Raw genomic sequence first — 5,975 nt, 5'->3', positions numbered from 1 at the left:
TTTAAACATTCCGACTAAAGGGAAGGATTTTGTGTTAACGGAAAGCTCTGTGTACCTTTTCTTTGTCGCAGAGCAATTTCGTATGGTATTTGTTCATAATCCATGCACATATTGCACAAATGTTGTATCATGTTGATTTATTGATATACAGCTTTGGTTGAAACGTGGATACATTTTACCGAGAACAATCAGTGCCAGGTGACAGAGTACAATGGAAACGAATCCCAGCTTCAATTCACATAAGGGAAGAGCAAAATTCTTCTTCTTCTTCTTCTTCTTCTTCTTCTTCTTCTTCTTCTTCTTCTTCTTCTTCTTCTTCTTCTTCTTCTTCTTCTTCTTCTTCTTCTTCTTCTCCTTCTCCTTCTCCTTCTCCTTCTCCTTCTCCTTCTCCTTCTCCTTCTCCTTCTTCTCCTCCTCCTCCTCCTCCTCCTCCTCCAGGACAAGATACCTGAACCCATCCCTGATTTTGAAGAATGTATTTTCCACTGTATTTTCCTTAGGGATGGGTATGAACCGGCTCATGAATGAAAGTTCGTCATGAATTTTGGTCAGTTTATGCTTTGCGAAGTTCATGGCAGGTCATCCAGCACAGACTTCCTACAAACCTTGAGTCTGTTTGTGGAGGTTTGTACTGATTCTCCACTCAATCAAAATGTTAACAGAATTTCAAAGCAACATGGAAATGAGCACCTGGAGGAGTTCCCCTGAGGCCTTGATGCCTCCAGCTTACACAGGATCTGTCCTATACAATCCCGAACCTTGGTCATTTTGACAGACATGGGTTCTGGAGCTTCAAGAGTGTCTAGAACAGGTCCTGTGCAAACCAGAGAGGCCAAACCTGGAGGGCAGGTAGAAGAGCATCACCCAGGGATCTCCTGTGTGTTTGGTGTCTCTTGCATGCCAGAAGGGCCTTGTGAATCTTACAAATTGAAGCCATTTGCTTTTGGATTATAAGATACTTTATTGAGCAGCCTGTTCCGATTCTTTGCTGTTATCTTCGTATGTTCCACTGGCTTTCGTTGACCCACCTGGAGGTTGGCAACCTTATTTAATAGCAGGACACCTGATTAATGGAACTGGAGGTCTGAAGCTCTGTTAGCTGCATGAACCATCACATGGCTTAACTGATGAAAGGATGGTTAGGACAGTGTGAGAATCAACGTCTGCCCTTCGCCGTCTGGAAAGACAGATTTGCGCTCCCTTTTCATAGAATCATAGAATCATAGAATCATAGAATCATAGAATCATAGAATCATAGAATCATAGAATCATAGAATCATAGAATCATAGAATCATAGAATCATAGAATCATAGAATCATAGAATCATAGAATCATAGAATCATAGAACCACAGAGTTGGAAGGGACTTCCAGGTTCATCTTGATTAGTGCAGGAAATTCACATCTACCAGCCCATCCATAGTGACCCCAATTCTATGCCATGAAGATGCCCCCTCCCCAAACCCCCTTGAGAATCCCTGGCCAGTCTGGCCTGGAAGAAATTCACACCCAACCCCATTTTTGGCAATTGGCCTTTCCCTGGGCCTGCAAGGAAGGGCCACAAGAGCCAAGCATTGACACTGTCCCTTCTGCCCACCCACTCACCATCTGCCTAAATTTCAAAAGGGATCTCTGCCTCACTTCTTCAGGGGAAACCTGTTACCCACCCTATTTTTAAGCAGCCCTGATTTTGCCTGCTTTTCTGAGCAGGCTGTTTTTGCCTCTTGGGGGAAATAACTCAGCCACGATGGCCGTGCTGCATGGCAAAATCCCAGTTTCATGTTTTACAGGGACAAGAGTGGAGGCGGTGAACGAAAGGCAGGAGGGTCATGACAGCCGTGATTGATACACTGCTTCCTTCTGTTCCTTCTTTGTCTGGAGCAGTCAGGCAGCTGTGCAAATGTCAGGTGAAGAAATGTGGTCTTTATTAAGGTGGAACGAGACCCGTGATAAATCTCTTAGGAAATCTATGGTGAAAACGGGAAGGTAGGATTGATTTATTTCTTGTATAGAGGGTGTCGTGGAGTCCAGAGGACCTAGACTTGCCTGGAAGTCAGGTGAGGGATGTTTGGAAGAAGAAGAAGAGTTGGTTCTTATATGCCGCTTTTCCCTACCTGAAGGAGGCTCAAAGCGGCTTACAGTCGCCTTCCCATTCCTCTCCCCACAACAGACACCCTGTGGGGTGGGTGAGGCTGAGAGAGTGCTGATATCACTGCCCGGTCAGAACAGTTTTATCAGTGCTGTGGTGAGCCCAAGGTCACCCAGCTGGTTGCATGTGGGGGAGCACAGAATCGAACCCGGCATGCCAGATTAGAAGTCCGTACTCCTAACCACTACACCAAACTGGTTCTCTTTGCCAGTTTGGTGAAGCGGTTTGCCATGCCCTGCTTCCATGTCATGGCCCCCCATGGCCCTTGGAGGTCTCCCATCCATGTACTAGCCAGGGTTGACCCTGCTTAGCTTCTGAGATCTGCTGGGCTTGGGCTTGCATGGGCTCTCCAGGTAGGAGGTTTAAGCCAAAGAGTCTTTCCCTGCAGTGTCTGATTGGAACTGACTTTCAAAACTGACTTTCAAAACAATAAGATGCATCGTGGGTGGGAAGGGCCGCCAAGTCACAATCGACTTCTGAAGATCCGGTAGGGTTTCCAAGATGAGACATTCAGGGGTGGTTTGCCATTGGCTGTGCCAGTACATTTTGGGTGGTCTCCTATCTCAGTTCTAACCAGGGCCAACTCTGCTGAGCTTCCAATATTTGACAAGTTTAGGCTAGTCTGGGCCAGCCAGGTCAGGGTGAAAATATTGATAAGAACATCAGAACATAGAAACATAATCAGACCAGTGGTCCATCCAGTCCAGCACCCTATCTCACACAGTGGCCACCAGTTCCTCTGGAGGGTCAACAAAAGAGTACAGAGGCTGAGGCCTTCATAAGAACATCAGAAGAGCCCTGCTGGATCAGACCAGGGGTCCATCTAGTCTAGCCTCCTGTCTCACACAGTGGCCAACCAGTTCTGGAGGGCCAACAACAGAGCATCTTGGATTATATCCCTTAATCCTGTTTCAAGAAGGTGACTCTTCAATTGTTCTCTCCAAATTGCTCTCCATGAGTCTACCTACCAAGTGACCATAGTGTACACCACAGCAGCTCACCATCTTTGTTCTTTTGTTCTCACTTGCTCATGCCAAGAGCCTCTAGTCATCTTTCTATCTTTAATCAAAGATGTGCTTAATCTGGGCCCATAACCTCTGTTGGCAAAGTAATCAACACAGCACCGGTGCACAGCCTGATTAAAGAGTAGATAAAGATTTATTTAGGAATTAACTTACTTGACAGGAAATAGGAAAGACTGAGCGAGGCTCCTAGCTACATCTCTAGCTAAGAGGGTAAGAGTGGCACTTCCGAAAAGAAGGGGGAAATTGCCCCTAATAGCAATCTGGAGACAGACAGGGAATAACACTTAACAGGAAAGCAGGGGCTGACCTCACTATCCTATCTAAGTCTTCCTGCTGCCCCCTGCAGGGTCTTTCCCTCTTTGTGCCCCAGGCATTGCTTTTTCCAACAGGAAGTCCAGACTCGCTATGAAGAAACATACAGCAGCAAAACCCCAGAGGATTCCATGCATTGGCTGTAACATGGCAGCATTATCCTCCACTAAATATGTCACCACCATAATTCATCAATATGGGAAGGAAGAAGAAGGAGAGTTGGTTCTTATATGCTGCTTTTCCCTACCCGAAGGAGGCTCAAAGCGGCTTACAGTCACCTTCCCATTCCTCTCCCCACAACAGACACCCTGTGGGGTGAGTGAGGCTGAGAGAGCCCTGATATTCCTGCTTGGTCAGAACAGTTTTATCAGTGCCGTGGCGAGCCCAAGGTCACCCAGCTGGCTGCATGTGGGGGAGTGCAGAATCGAACCCGGCACGCCAGATTAGAAGTCCGCACTCCTAACCACTACACCAAACTGGAAAGTGGGACTATAATCTTTTTTGTTTTTTTAAGAAGAAGAAGAAGTGAAATCAGCACTGCTCAAGACGTTATAACACATTTCCTTGACATTCAGGTCGACACAATGAGGCGACGTATCTGAAGTTACAGCAAAGACCGTCGCTTCACGATGTCATCCCAAGTGGGAACATTCATTTAGGAAGATTATGGTGTGTCGATTATGCACGAAGCAGGTCAGCTGCAATAAATGAGTTACGCTACCCCCGTCTTGTAGTGATGGGGTGATCCATTTGGTGACGCAGTTCCTTTGTTCTGGAGGCCGCATGGCTGAGACTCAAAAGTCCAGCCCTCGATTCATGGTGCAAATCTCTTCAAGAGTTTTGCTTGTTTGAGGGAGAGCGGGGGCAATGTTGGCTTTTGTTAGTAGAAGACCTGAAGCCTTCGACCCCTTCTTCATAGCAACTGGTTTGATTAAAGGAGAGGCATTCTATAATGAAAAACGTGTTTTGCTTGTTTTTGTTCCAATCCAGAAAGTGGTCAGAAGGACTCGCATGTCAACAGCACTTGAGATGTTTATGCAAAATGAGATTTGGGAAACAAGTGGAAGAAAGACATGTCGTATTCTCCAGGGGAGGAAGGACAAATGGATTTATTATCTCAGAATGAGTGGGCAGAAAGTCGTAGGAGAGCCAGTGGAGGGGAGAGGTTTGCTTCTGGACTGGTCCTTCTAAAAACAAAAGCTTAAGATAGAGGAATAATGCTTCGAATTAAGGTAGCAGAAGTCATAGAACAACCCTAGAGCCAGTTTGGTGTAGTGGTTAGGAGTACGGACTTCTAATCTGGCATGCCAGGTTCGATTCTGCACTCCCCCAGATGCAGCCAGCTGGGTGACCTTGGGCTAGTCACAGCACTGATAAAACTGTTCTGACCGGGCAGTGATATCAGGGCTCTCTCAGCCTCACCCACCTCACAGGGTGTCTGTTGTGGGGAGAGGAATGGGAAGGCAACTGTAAGCTGCTTTGAGCCTCCTTCAGGTAGGGAAAAGCGGCATATAAGAACCAACTCTTCTTCTTCTTCTTCTATAAAAAGGTGGTCAACACCATCAGCCATGGAATGCATATGTTAGGGATGGAAGTTTCTATCTCAAATCCATCTCCTGAGTTCGTGATAAAGGTGAAATTTGAACCAGGAACTTGTATGGACCTGCTTCGAATGCAAGGGCATCCCACTTTGAACCTGACACCCTTTACTCCAGATTTTCATAAGGCCAGTGTGGTGTAGGGATTAAGAGTGGTGACTTCTAATCTGCCGAGCCTGGTTTGACTCCCCACTCCCCCACATGCAGCTAGCTGGGCGACCTTGGGCTCGCCACAGCACTGATAAAGCTGTTCTGACTGAGCAGGAATATCAGGGCTCTCTCAGCCTCACCTCCCTCATAGGGTAAAATAAAATCAGAGTCCAGTAGCACCTTTAAGACCAACAAAGATTTATTCATGAGCTTTCGAGTGCAAGCACACTTCCTCAGACTAAGAACTCCCTCACAGGGTGTCTGTTGTGGGGAGAGGAAAGGGAAGGCGAATGTAAGCGGCTTTGAGACTCCTTTGGGTAGAGAAAGCAGCATATAAGAACCAATTCTTCTTCTTCTTCTTCTTCTTCTTCTTCTTCTTCTTCTTCTTCTTCTTCTTCTTCTTCTTCTTCTTCTCCTCCTCCTCCTCTTCCTGCTCCTCCTCCTCCTCCTCCTCTTCCTCTTCCTCATCCTCTTCCTCTTCCTCTCCTTCTCCTCCTCCTCCTCCTCCTCCTTCTGGCTGTTCTTCATTAGGGGTCAACAATGAGGATCCAACTCTGAGCCATCACTTCCTGGAGGTCTTTATCAAGCAACTTCGCTGGGGATGCTCAAAAGCTTCATCCGCTTGGTTTCAAGGCTGTCCAAGGCAGAAGAGCAGCCTAGTCTATAATAACAAAGAGGAAGGCAGGACACTGTCCACAGGAAAGGCCTGACTCACCTTCAGAAGAGAGTTCTGTACCGGGGA

Source organism: Paroedura picta, chromosome 4, assembly GCF_049243985.1.
Source record: "Paroedura picta isolate Pp20150507F chromosome 4, Ppicta_v3.0, whole genome shotgun sequence".
Lineage (NCBI taxonomy): Eukaryota > Metazoa > Chordata > Lepidosauria > Squamata > Gekkonidae > Paroedura > Paroedura picta.
The sequence above is the reverse complement of the archived record's forward strand: the minus strand, read 5'-3'. Positions refer to the sequence as shown.